The 14,272-nt window shown below is 40.4% G+C and overlaps 1 protein-coding gene across 2 annotated transcripts in view; it reads right to left on the reverse strand.

Moving 5' to 3' along the window:
- Positions 1-14,272, reverse strand: part of LOC136875856 (uncharacterized) — a 289,779-nt gene that overhangs the window by 178,514 nt on the left and 96,993 nt on the right. The window lies entirely within an intron of this gene.

Here is a 14,272-nt window from a genome sequence, read left to right on the forward strand (position 1 = left end):
TCTAAGTGGAAATAAAAAAACACATTTTCTGAAAAATGATGTTTGCTGCATATGCCGAGTTTTGAAAAAACGCTCCTCAATTTTACTTGCTATACATTACAATACTGCAAACATATTTACAGTAAGCATTGTAGGCCAAAAATGTCTGATACACATACTGTAGTGATATTAAACCCAGATCTGGTTCAATATTTGTCCTAAAAGAAGCTTAATCCTTAAACATAAGATTTTTTTTTTTTTTTTTTTTGCTAGGGTCTTTACGTCACACTGACACAGATAGGTCTTATGACAACGATGGGATAGGAAAGGCCTAGGAGTTGGAAGGAAGCGGCCGTGGCTTTAATTAAGGTACAGCCCCAGCATTTGCCTGGTGTGAAAATGGGAAACCACGGAAAACCATTTTCAGGGCTGCCGATAGTGGGATTCGAACCTACTATCTCCCGGATGCAAGCTCACAGCCGCGCGCGCGCCTCTACGTGCACGGCCAACTCGCCCGGTATAAGATTTATTTGACACCCAGGTATTTATATTAAAGACTGTACTATAGATACTTATACTAAACACAAATATATACATGAAAGAATAGAAAGTGCAAATAAAATAGATGAAAGAAGGCCTATAGCAAGGGGTGGTGATGTTTAGCATTTTGAAATCAGAATCATGTCAGTTTACCAACATCAGTTGTAAGAATAGTGGTATATATACAGCACGTGTATCAATGAGATTAACTTAGCAAGAAACCCATTTCAGCTACTGGGCGCATTTGAACTGTGATAATGCTGCAAGAAGGATAACAACAAGATGATGTTGACATGAGTGTTGGAGTGAGTCAGAGTGATATCTCCAGAGTTTGGAAAAAGTTCAGAGAGACTCAAATGGTCGCTGACTGAAAATGAACAGGATACCCACAAAAAAAAAAAAAAAAAAAAAAAAAAACTTGCAGGAAGGATCAGAATGTGCTCCTTTCAGCTGATTATAGGCCCACTGCTACTACCACCTAATTCCACCAGAATCTTTGGTGAGCCTCCGCTGCAAGAAGGAGGAGTGATACCAAAGAGGCCTGTTACAAAAGCTATCCTCTTAAACCACACCATAGGCCACCTCATGTGAGTTGGGCTACAACTCATAGCCCACAGCAGCATGAACAGTGGTAGCATGAGCTCTTTTCTGAGGAGGTCACCATAATAGTGTTGGCTACGGAGTGTATGATTCGAAGCAATGTATCGATTCATTCAAGTGTACAAGTGAACTGATTCACAGCAACGACAAGCTCACGGCACACGATTCAGCAGATTCGTAGCAGACAGTGCTGAGTGGCACAAGCCACAGATCAGTGAGACACAACACCCACACGGTTCATTATCGTTAACCAACATCTATATCACACTGGTCAATGGCGGGGAGCCAAACTTCTACTGCGGGCAAGACATACAGAGCCATGGTTCAGTGAAAGAATCATACCTATGCTACAACGGACTCTTGCTCTCAGCTCATTGCATTCATCTACTTGCATTCTGTCCTTTTCTTACAGGGAGGTTTAAATAATAGACAGATTTATTTGCAGCGTTAAAAAGGTAGTCAAAATGTAATTCCAAAGTACCTAGCTTGTAAGTAGGTAAATATTAGGTTATTCTGTTTATTAGTTTTTCTAACTTAGTTGACATTCGACAATTAACTCAGCTCAGCTCTCTAGCCTAACTTATAAGTCATGCTCATGACAACTCAAAATTGTCTGTTTTATATTGGGAAGAACCACTCGATATTATCTCAGTTCGTATGTTGCATCATTGCACAATACTTCAATAATCGAATCACGAGATCACTGGTGTACGTGAACAGAGAGTACGTGAGTTGATTGACGCAATAGCTTAAATAAAAATATGCTGAATCAGAAAACCAATGGGCTACTGTACATCTTGGGTAGACTACACAAAATATGAAAATTTTAAAAATCCACTGCTGATTAAAAAAGATATTTTCGAAGATGACCGAGCGAGCTGGCCGTGTGGTTAAGGTCGCGTAGCTATGAGCTGCATTAGGGGGATTGTGGGTTTGAGTCCTACCACTGGCAGCCATTAAGATGGTTTTCTGTGGTTGCCCAGCAAATGCTGGTGCTTTACCTTAATTAAGGCCATGGCCGTTTCCTTCCCCCTCCTAGCTCTTTCCTCTCCCATCATCACCATAAGACCTACCTGTGTCGGTGCGATGTAAAGCAACTTATTTGATTTATATTTAATATGTAGGCTACTTATTGTGAACACAGGTATTTTTACATCTAATTCTGTGTATATAACAGAGTTGTGACTTTCATAGAACTGTGGAAAACCGTAAGTTAGTGTATAAAATTTGAGTTATGTCAGTTATTATTATTAATCAGCATGTAATTTTTGTACTGCAATTTAATAAGGGAGTACTGATGTACCAGAGAGGTAATTTTACCGGCCAATAGCACTACTCAGTGTTACAATGAAGCTTATGGAAAGGCTGATATATAACAGGATTTTTGCGACAATAAACCAGCATATTCCAGTCGAGCAAGCTGGATTTAGACCTGGACGAGGATGTGAAGAACAGGTTTTAGCACTAGTTACCCATATTGAAAATGGATTTGAGAACAAAATGGTAAGCACGGCCGTCTTCTTAGATCTGACAGCTGCATATGACACCGTGTGGCAAGATAAGCTCCTTCTCAAATTTATCAGCATCATCCCTTGTCTGAAACTCTCCACATTACTCAGTAACATGCTGAGTAATAGGTACTTCCAGATTTTTTCCGAAGACTCCAGAAGTAAAGTACATAAGATAAATGGCGGACTCCCTCAGGGCTCTGTATTGGCCCCTCTTCTATTCAACCTGTACACTCATGACCTTCCTGTAACGAAATCCAGAAAATTCATCTACGCAGATGACATCGCATTGGTTGCCCAACATCAACGCTTCGATGAGTCTGAGTCGATGCTTACATCAGACTTAAAGATTCTAGACAGTTACTTTTATCACAACAACCTTAGACCAAACCCCAAGAAAACTGTTGTGTCTACCTTCCATTTGCGGAATAGAAGTGCTGGGTACAAACCAACCATACCATTCAAAGGAGAGAATCTACAGTATTGTAGTAACCCAAAATACCTGGGAGTCACCCTGGACAGGTCCTTGACCTACAAGAATCACCTCTATAATGTGTCAGCCAAGATCAAGACCAGAAACAACATCCTCCAAAAGCTGGCAGGTACATCCTGGGGTGCTAATGCCCAAGTCCTAAGATCCACTGTTCTTGCACTCTCTTATTCCGTCGCTGAATATTGCTGCTCTACCTGGCTTAACAGTGCTCACACTGGATTAGTAGACACCCAGCTGAACCAAGCAATGCGTATCATTACAGGATGCATCCGACCAACTAACACACACTGGCTTCCCACCCTAAGCCACATACCACCTCCATCCCTAAGAAGATCACAGTCACTGCTTAACTTGTGGAAGAAAATTGAAAACAATCCTCACCTTCCTATTCATTCTGACATAGCAGCTTCCCCAGCTAAATGACTGAAATCCAGACACCCTTCTTGGCATACTGCAATGAATTTACAGGACACCTCCTTTAATGTATCGGACGCCTGGAAAGAACAATGGCAACAGCAATCCGCATTACCACATCACCACATCACCACATCATTGAGAACCCATGCAAGTGCCCAGATGGTTTTTCTCTTCCCAGACGGCAGTGGAGGATGCTAAATCGAATTAGGACCGGCCAAGGTAGATGTGGAGCCACTCTCTTCAAATGGGGATGGAAGACATCACTGCAATGTGACTGCGGACAAGGGGAACAGACAGTGGAACACCTTGCATTTGAGTGTCCTTTGCGTAGTTACAGAGGCTCTATTGAGGACTTAAACTGTGTCTCAAACGAAGCTCTTCTCTGGCTATTAAATTTTGACATGGAACTTTAGTTACGAGCTTGAGATGGTAGTTGTATATATTGTAAATAATATTGTATTCATCATACGCTAAATAAATAAATTTTTAACACTTGTTTCATGTTAATATCTGGGCTACTTATTGTAAACACAGACATTTTTACACCTAATTCTCTATATTTAGTGGAGTTGTTACTTTCTGAGAACTATGAAATTCACAAGTCTGTGAGGATTTTTTTTTTTTTTTTTTTACAAGCGAAAGGACCACTAAGGATCACACTACAACTTCATTTCTTTCTCTTCGTGCGGAGTTTTCTCTGTGTCCAATACTCCTTCATGCGTTCGCTGGCCTGCTTCTGTTGTTCATCTGTCCAGGCTCTTCCGGTCTTCCTAGTTCTTCCTGCGGCTTGAACACCTTCCAAATTCTTCAGTGTGTTCCTAAACGTATTCCTTTCTAACAGCTGGTCTTCCAAGATGTTTAACCTTTCCATATCCTTCTTCGTTTCCTTAATCCATGCTGTAGTGGTCTTTTTTCTCCAGAAGTAATCAAATATCTGTTTGGTAAGTCTGTTTGCGTTCATTCTGTATAGATGTCCAAGAAACGCCAGCCTCCTTTTCTTCATCATCTCTGAGATTCATCCACCTTCCGGTATTCTTACTCCGAAGTTTCCATTCACTTTCAGTTTGGACAGCTCCCATAATTTTTCTGAGGATTCTTCTTTCCAGGACCTCTAGCTTCTCCAGCTTGATGTTCATGGACAGGCATTCACTGGCATACAGGCATTCTGTTTTGACCACGGTTTTGTAATGTTTTAATTTGGAATTCCAGGATAAGCACTTCTTACTGTAGATGTTTTTTGTCAAGCCATATGCTCTCTCCATTTTTGAGATCCGATCTTCCCCTGCAGCTTTTTCTAGTCCATTCTCCTGTATCGTCTCACCAAGGTATCTGAATTTCTTGACCCTTTCTATCCGTCCTATCTCTGCCAGGAATTTTGGTCCATCTTTGACGTTCGTCATGAATTTGGTCTTTTCTACTGAGGTCCTAAGTCCTGTTTGGCTGGCGATTCTTTCCAAGAGGTTAATCTGGATGGTTGCATCCTCTAGACTTTCTGATAGAATAGCAAAGTCGTCAGCAAAAGCCAAGCAGTTGACTTTAATCCCACCTGATTTTCTCCCTAGACAGATTGGGATTATCCCTTGATGTTCAAGTTCTGAGTTCCATATTCTCACTATCTTTTCTAAGACACAGTTGAATAGGAGTGGGGATAGTTCATCCCCTTGCCTCACACCTGTCTTGATTTCAAATGATTGTGAGAGATGCCCGAAGAATTTTACCTTGGAGGTTGTGCCTGTTAGGGTCTCTTTGATTATATTTGCCAGTTTGGTTTTGACTCCAAATTCCCTAATGATCTTGTCCAAAGTCTTTCTGTCCACTGAATCGAAGGCTTTTTTGAAGTCTATAAATGACACCACAATTTTCTTACCACTCAACATTCTGTGGCGGGGTATTGACTTCAGGTTGAATATTTGTTCGATACAGGAGCGGCCTTTCCTAAACCCTGCTTGGTATTCCCCTAGTTGTTGGTCCAGATTTGCTTCTATTCTATTAAGAAGCAGTTTTGAGAGAATTTTATAGGTGATCGGGAGGAGGGATATGCCCCTATAGTTGTTGACATCCTGCTTGTCCCCTTTCTTATGCAGCGGATGGATAAGTGCTGTTTTCCATTCTTCTGGGACTGTCTCCTTCTCCCAGATTTCCTTGATGATTTGGTGAAGATCATCTAAGATTTCCAGTTCTGCCCATTTCAACATCTCTGCCGTTATTGAGTCCTTTCCACTTGCCCTGTTGTTTTTGAGGTTTTCAAGAGCTTCCTTGACTTCTTCCTTTGTTCGTGGTTCATCATCTTCTGAGTTCTCTGGTATATCTGGAAATTCTAGTTTAGAGGTTGGGTAAGGACAATTCAAGAGAGTGTGGAAGTATCTGGCTAATATCTCATAGTTTTCTTGGTTGTTCAGTCCGATTTTACCCTGTTCGTTTCTGAAGCTCAAACTTGGTGCTTGGTATCCTCTGAGTTTTCTCTTGAATATCTGATAAAAGTCTCTGGAATTGTTCTTGACAAATTCAGTCTGGATCTCTTCATGCTGAGCTCTTTCAAATGATCATTTAGTCCTTTGAAATATCCTGGATGTTTCTTTCCTCTGTTGCCTGAATTGTTCCATGTGTTCCTTTTCTCTTGAGCATTTCCATTTTCTCCATTTCTCGGACCTCTCCCTGAGAGCTTCCTCGCACTCTTCATTCCACCATATTCCTCTTTTCCTCCTAGCCTGTCCGAGTGTTTTCTTTGCAGCTTCATTGATTCCCATGGATAGTTCTTGCCAGTTCCCCTTTCTGCTGGTCCGGATTTCGTCCCTGAAATTTCTAATGATGTCTTCAGTGATGTTCATTTTATTTGTGTTGTATCTCATTATTTTAGGTGGGTCTCTCTTTTGTCCTATTGGGAGAAAACGGATTTTAACCTTGGAGAGATAGTGGTCTGAATCGAATTCACCGTTCCTAATCACTTTGACGTTCATCACCTCCATTGAGTTTTTCCTTGTTATCGCTACGTGATCCAATTGGAATTCCCTTAGTTCGGGATTCAGAGATACCCATGTCTTTGATTTTCTTGGGAGTTTCTTGAAGTGTGTCGACATAAGTTTCAACTGAAAAGCTTTGCAGAGTCCAATGAGCCTTTCCCCATTCTTGTTTGTCCTCTTATGTGCTGGATATTCCCCTACAATGTCTCTGTACTTTCATTCCTTCCCAATCTGTGCGATGAAGTCTCCCAGCAGGATTTTTACGTTGCTCTTGGGTATCCGGGTGATTTCAGTTTCCAGAAGATCCCAGAAGTCATCAACTTTCTGTGGGTTCTTCTTGTTGTCTTCGTTGATCGGGGCATGACAGTTGATGAGAGTGTACCTCTTATTCTTGCATTTAATAGTTAGTAGAGACAATCTTTTAGATTTTGATGTGAAGTCTGTGACATTGTTTACTACCTTCTTGTTTATGTAGAACCAGGTTCTGAGTAGAGGCATGTTGGTGGCTGTTCTAATCACCAGCTTTCTTTTGAATATTCTGTATTGGTTGATGTCTATGATGTTTTCTTCCAGGAATCTTGTCTCTTGTACAGCTAGGATCTGGATTTGATTTTTTTCCAAAAGCTTTTCTAGTTCTGTTTGTTTTCCGACTCTGGTATCTGATTTGACATTTATTGTTCCAATGAAATAGTTCTTCTTGAATTTGACTTTGAAAGGTGATTCAAGACGCTCCGACTCATCTTTCTCGTAGATGTTGGGACTCCCCAGAATCCTAGGTCCCGTTGCATTGCATAGTGCAATGGTGGATTTCTCTGCCGAGCTGCCACCTGGGGTAGTGCTTTCTTTCAGCGACATTTCCATCTTGCGAATGAAGTTGTGATTTGTGAACGAAGGAATTAGCTTCCAAAGTAAGATCGGATTGTTAGTCCGAAATGATTATTTTTTTGTGGTTTACTCCACTAGGTTCTTCTGCTCTCATTGCCGTTGGGAGTTAAGATTCCTCTTCCGCCTTTGAGACCGTTGACCGAGCACCTTGCAGCCGCCCCTCATACTATTCCCTGAGTACTGGGCTGCCTCTTCCGCAATCTCCAGCGTTCTGAAGTTCAACTTCTCCGCTGTAGATTCCGTTGAGGTCTTCACTCATAACCCTGAGCTGGGACCCTTACCAGATGATACACACTGGGTCAGTGTGCTCTGGGACTCACATAGGCAGGGGTGCCACTCCCTGGGTAGGGCTGCCTCCAAAGAGGGTCCCTACCTGCTACCTGTATTATTATTATTGTGTAGTAGTAGTAGTAGTAGTAGTAGTAGTAGTAGTAGTAGTAGTAGTAGTAGTAGTAGTAGTAGTAGTAGTAGTAGTAGTAGTAGTAGTAGTAGTAGTAGTAGTAGTAGTAGTAGTAGTAGTAGTAGTAGTAGTAGTAGTAGTAGTAGTAGTAGTAGTAGTAGTAGTAGTAGTAGTAGTAGTAGTAGTAGTAGTAGTAGTAGTAGTAGTAGTAGTAGTAGTAGTAGTAGTAGTAGTAGTAGTAGTAGTAGTAGTAGTAGTAGTAGTAGTAGTAGTAGTAGTAGTAGTAGTAGTAGTAGTAGTAGTAGTAGTAGTAGTAGTAGTAGTAGTAGTAGTAGTAGTAGTAGTAGTAGTAGTAGTAGTAGTAGTAGTAGTAGTAGTAGTAGTAGTAGTAGTAGTAGTAGTAGTAGTAGTAGTAGTAGTAGTAGTAGTAGTAGTAGTAGTAGTAGTAGTAGTAGTAGTAGTAGTAGTAGTAGTAGTAGTAGTAGTAGTAGTAGTAGTAGTAGTAGTAGTAGTAGTAGTAGTAGTAGTAGTAGTAGTAGTAGTAGTAGTAGTAGTAGTAGTAGTAACCTATGGCTTTATTGGGAAGTGACTCTAATACAAAATTGATATCTCAAATTGATATACAAATGACATTAATAAAGTACACATGTATTAGGTAACAGGGTCTTGGTTTCATCTTGTTTCTGACTGCTAAATCAGTAAAATGAATCGAATATCCCATCACTTCACCATAAGCTTGCACCCATACAACCAGAGAATTAGTGTCTAGAGATGATCCAGTGAAAAATGGAACCTGTCCTTTATCTTGGAGCACCATCAGCAGCAAAGAGGTTCCATCACGTTTTGGGGTGGCATCATATGTAGTTACAGCATTTGCTGCCATTGTGAGTGAGAGCTTTACATTTGTGTGTGATAATGCTCGTGCCCCAACTAATACGAAGAATGGTGTGGCCAGCATATTCTGTGAACGTGAAATATGTTGAACTTGTATGGCATGAACTGAAGAGAACAACTGCCCACTGTCCTAATCCTCTTGCTGACTGAAGCTGCTATCCAAGAGTGGGATAATGTGCCTCAAAGCAAGTTGGATTCTTTGCTGCAAGGTATGCTTCACCATGTTCAAGCATACTACAGGACCCAAAGTGATGATCTGCCAAAGAATGAACAAGAATCTTGTGTTCAAAATCCCACATTACCAACATTGTACTTTTGTTCTGTTTCTGTCTCTTATGAATAGCTGACAATGTTGTTTTTCTTTGTATTCACCCTTTGTAATGAATAATGTAAACATACAGACATAGCAATACAAAAAATGCACTAAACCAGAATATGCAAAACTTTACAGAGCACTGTAATTTAAAAATATACAAAATTAAGTTTTCATATGCAGGAAACAGTGACACTATTGAATGAAATCACAGAACAAACTGAACATTTTGGTCTTGTCATTCATGATCTCGTATCACTTAAAATCAGATTGTGTACACTGTGAACTAACTTGCAACATCTAATGCAATCTTGGTAGGACCCCAAGTACATTACAAAGCTGCTTGGGTAAACTCTGCATATCTGAGCTTAATAGCCAATAGCATTTTCAGCCAGTCCAAGGGTGCACAAACTCTTTGTTTAAAGTTTTCCAAGAATAAGAAGTATAAATAAAGTTCTATTTGAAAAACTTGTCAGTTTTACATTTATGTAAGTTTTGTATTTTGACTAGATTTTGCATTTTATTTTTTTAAAGACATGAATAATGGTTTACACGTTGTGATAAAGGAAAATTCAAATGTGAAAGTCTTTACAAGCAGCTTACTCCCTCACTTTCAAACTGTGTGCCTGCTATAATCATAGATGTCCATCTTCTTTTCTCATTTCTACAGTAACTCAGTCTATTCTCAGAGTTTTCTCCACTTTCATCCGCCATAGCAAACCTCGCTTATACATCATGAAAATAATCGTTATTGAGTGAGTTCACTACACGTTCAGACTACGTAGCTATTAGCTTACATTTGGGAGATGGTAGATTTAAGTTGCATCCGGTAGATAGGGGGTTCGAATCCCACTGTCGGCAGCCCTGAAGATGGTTTTCCGTGGTTTCTCATTTTCACACCAGGCAAATGCTGGGGCTGTACCTTAATTAAGGCCACGGCCACTTCCTTCTAACTCCTAGGGCTATCCTATCCCATCGTCGCCATAAGACCTATCTGTGTCAGTGCGATGCAAAAAAAAAAAAAAAAAACACAAAAAAACTGGTCCTGTATACTCTGTGCGTGTGTGTGTGTGTGTGTGTGTGTGTGTGTGTGTGTGTGTGTGTGTGTGTATTGATAATTTAAGCACACAAGTATGAAGGATGAGTTTTCCACCTAATCAATACTTTATTTTACAAAATATTTAGAATTATTTACATTAAAACAGTACCGGTTTCGACCTGTAAATAGATCATCATCAGCTGTCGGTGAACCTGCTTAATAGCGATTGTACATAATAAAAAACATTACTAAAAACTAATTAATTAAACAAGAAACCCTGCCATCCTGTGCCCAATGTGTGGGAAGCCAGGCTCTGTCTGTCACAAGCCAGAACAAACTGGGGAGTGATAGAGGAGTAACACCTCTTTAAAAAACCTTGGTCCAGCTGGCCTGGCTATTAGTACCTTGTGAGGGTCCCTACCAGGGTTACGGTGAAGATAGTCAATGGTTTGGAAGGGGTAAGACGACAACCAAGTCCCAACGGCGGATAAAGCGGATGAACTATCTTCATTTAGCAGCGTCTGTTCTTCAGTGAAGTGGCTGCGAAAGGCGTCTGACTCCAGAGGAGCAGCCTATTGTTGTTCTCCAGGGCTTACAACCTTGGTTCTACTACCGGGAAGGAGTTTTCCAACCCATACTGGTTTGAACAACCAAGCATCATGGAATGTCGTCATAAAAAGGACACTACCCCAGGTAGTACCTCATTGAGGGAATCTACCGCTCCTAAGAGCGCAATCAGGCCTGTGGATTCTGGGAAGCATGAACCAAGATGCTTTGAGGACATTACTACACGTACAAAATTCAAGACAAAACAGAAATACTACTTTGGGACGCTGAATGTCAATTCACTACTGAAAGTGGGAAAACACAAAGAATTGACGATGATGATGGACAAACATAACATAACCATCTTAGCCATCTGAGAAACAAGATACCTAGATGAAGACATAATGGACATTGAGGGGTATAGGCTTTATAAAGGCAAAAGGCTATGAAAATAGGTAAGAACATGCCTTTACTTGGCACAGCTTTTGTTGTTCATAAGAAGGTTGTCAGTTCAACCGTGGACTTCTTCAGCCCCTCTGAGAGACTTTCTGTTCTAACTCTCAGCTACAGTAACAAAGGATACACACTGATCAATGTGCATGCACCGATCAATGAGGACAACAAGCGTAATCCTGAGAAAGTCGAACAGTTTTGGGACCTTCTTGAAGAACAGTTGGAGGAAATACCATCTAAGAACATCAAGATTAGGCGACTTTAACGCTCAGCTGGGAATAGAACCACAATTCAGATCAACAATTGGAAACTATCCTGCTCACAAAGTGACTAATAGAAATGGTATAAGACTCGTCAATCTGTGTCGTACCTTCAATCTTCAGATAATATCAACATTCTACAAACACAAGCCAAGCAAACAAAAAACTTGGCGATCACCAGGCAATGTGTGTGGAGAGAAACAGATTGATCATGTAGCAATATCCAGGAGAGCGATTAAGGAAATAATGAACGTTAAAGTGCAGAGAGGTGCCCAGTTCGATTCAGATCATCACCTCTCCAAGATCAAAATTAATTTCATTCCTCTCAATAAGGCTCTGAAACCAGGAAACAGGATTTATAAATACGACCTTGAAAAGTTAAAAATCAATCAAAATGTCCTAGAACAATACCACCAGCAACTGACATTTGAATCTCATAAATGGACAAACATCGCCTCCAAGATCCAACAAGCAGCTAATACTGCAATCCTGACAGCTAAAAAGAGAAAGCATAGGTGGTGGAATGAGGTCTGTGATGAAGTGCTGACCCAAAGAACAAATGCCAGGAAAAAGTAGAATTCAACCCGAAGATCTGAAGATTTTGATGTGTTCCGTGAAGCTCAAAAAGAAGCAGCCAGAACTTTCCGAAGGGCCAAGCGACTATATGAGAAACAGCAGTTAGAACAGATTGATCAGAATTTCTGGAAAAACAATTCCAGACACTTCTATCAAACATTCAAGACTAATTTGAGAGAGTACCAAGCCGCCAGCCTTTGTTTTAGAGATGAAAATGGAAAGCTGGGCTTGACCAACAAAGAAAACTGTACAATCATATCTCGGTACTTTGAAAACCTTCTTAATTTTGATGAACCAAAAGAAAGATTCCCTGTGTGTGACCTGATCCACAAACTACCCAACGCAACCCCTCCTTGAAAAGAGGAGATCAAACAGATTATAAACAGCTTAAAGAATAATAAGGCAGCTGGTGAAGATTCGATAGTGGCGGAACTACTGAAGCTGGCAAATGATGAAACTCTAGATGTACTAGTCAAGCTTTTTGAAGATATCTAGAGAACTAGGATGATACCAACTGAATGGCTGTCAGCACTAAACCACCCTTTGCACAAGAAAGGTGATAAGAAGAATGTCAACAACTATAGGGGCATCTCATTAGTATCTGTTCCCTATAAGATTTTCTCCAAAGCAGTTCAGAACAGAATAGAAGCTCACCTTGACCAACAGATTGGGGAATATCAGGCTGACTTCAGAAAAAGCTGTCCGTGCCCAGAACAGATATTTAACCTGAAGAGCATCATCAGGTACAAGAAGATAGGAGGACACAGCTACGTGGTTGTGTTTGTTGACTTTCAGAAAGCATATGACTCCACTGACCGCGAGTCATTACTGAATATTTTGGAAGAGTTTGGAGTGGACAATATGTCAAGAAATTTGATCAAACAAACTCTAACCAACACAGTGTCAAAAGTAAAATTTATGGGCGAGATCTCAGAACCGTTTACAATCAGAATGGGTGTCAGACAGGGAGATGGACTATCCCCACTCCTCTTCAACTGTGTTTTGGAAAAAGTCATTCAAGAGTGGAGGAAGTTGTTAGACCAAGAAGAAACAAAGGAAGATCAGTTCAAATTTGGTCCTAAGCACAAAGGGGTGTATGTTGACTGCCTGGCCTTTGTGGATGATCTGGCCATTTTTACTAACAACATAGATTCAGCACTCAACAAGATCAATAGGCTGTCAGGAGTTGCTGAAAAGGTAGGACTCCAGATTTCTATTCCGAAGACAAAATATATGACAAACACCTGTGATGGACCTGAATGGATGATCACTTGGAAAAATCAGTCATGTCAAGAATTTCAGATATCTTGGTGAAGTCATCCAGCAGAATGGATTAGAAGAGGAAACAATTAATGTCAGGATGAGGAAGTTAGACCAAATGACAACGAATATCTATCATAAAAATTCTATGAGTGTAGGGGCCAAGTTCCGACACTATAACACAGTTGTAAAACCTGAGGGATTATATGCGTCTGAAACTTTGACCTTAAGTAGTAAAGGTCAATCAAGGTGCATTGTTGGACCGCAATTTGTGGGGAACGTTGCGTTCAGTAGATTGAAGTTCTATCGCTTGTTTAACAGGTACTCTGATCATTCTTAGTCTATATTGTTGCTGATACATGCTAGTTTTCAGGATCCTTGTTGAGAAATATCATGCTATGTATGACATATTGAAATTAAAGAAATTAGATTGATAGAGCTCCCCTCCCCTCAGGTAAATTCAAAAATGTGTGGGCTGGATATGTCCTTAAGTATAGTCGGGAGTGTGCTGCACACTGCACATGGAAAATATGAACTTTCAAAATTAGAAACAGAAATAATATCACAATTTAACTCTTATGAAATACCTCAGCATCTCAATGCATAAGTCCAAGGGAGTAAGCATAGAAAATATAACACACGTATGTCCATTAGTTAAGAAGTTATCTATGCTGGACGTAAACGTGACACTTAGGATAATTGTCACCACTATCTCTTACTCTATCAACACACAGTCACCCAGTTATGTCACAATCACTGCTTTGATCTTCATCTGAGTGAATATAATAATCAGAAACACTTATACTGTTAATGAATTTAGTCAAATTATCATCAACAAAATAACCTGTCTTGCATCTCACAATACTGCAGGGAAGTCACATGGCCTGAAACGAACATGAAGTTAAAAAATTTGCTGTGCAGTAACTTTCTTTTTTACAATTTACTTTACGTCACGCCGACACACAGGTAGGTCTTACGGCAATGATGATATAGGAAAGGGCTAAGAGCAGGAAGGAAAACCATCTTCAGGGCTGCCGATGGTGGGGTTCGAACCTACTATCTCCTCAATGGAAGCTCACAGCTGCACGACCCTAACCGCATGGCCAACTCGCTCGGTGTGTGGTAACAAACGAACCTATTTGCTCCCCA

The sequence above is a fragment of the Anabrus simplex genome, chromosome 6 (assembly GCF_040414725.1).
Source record: "Anabrus simplex isolate iqAnaSimp1 chromosome 6, ASM4041472v1, whole genome shotgun sequence".
Classification (NCBI taxonomy): Eukaryota; Metazoa; Arthropoda; class Insecta; order Orthoptera; family Tettigoniidae; genus Anabrus; species Anabrus simplex.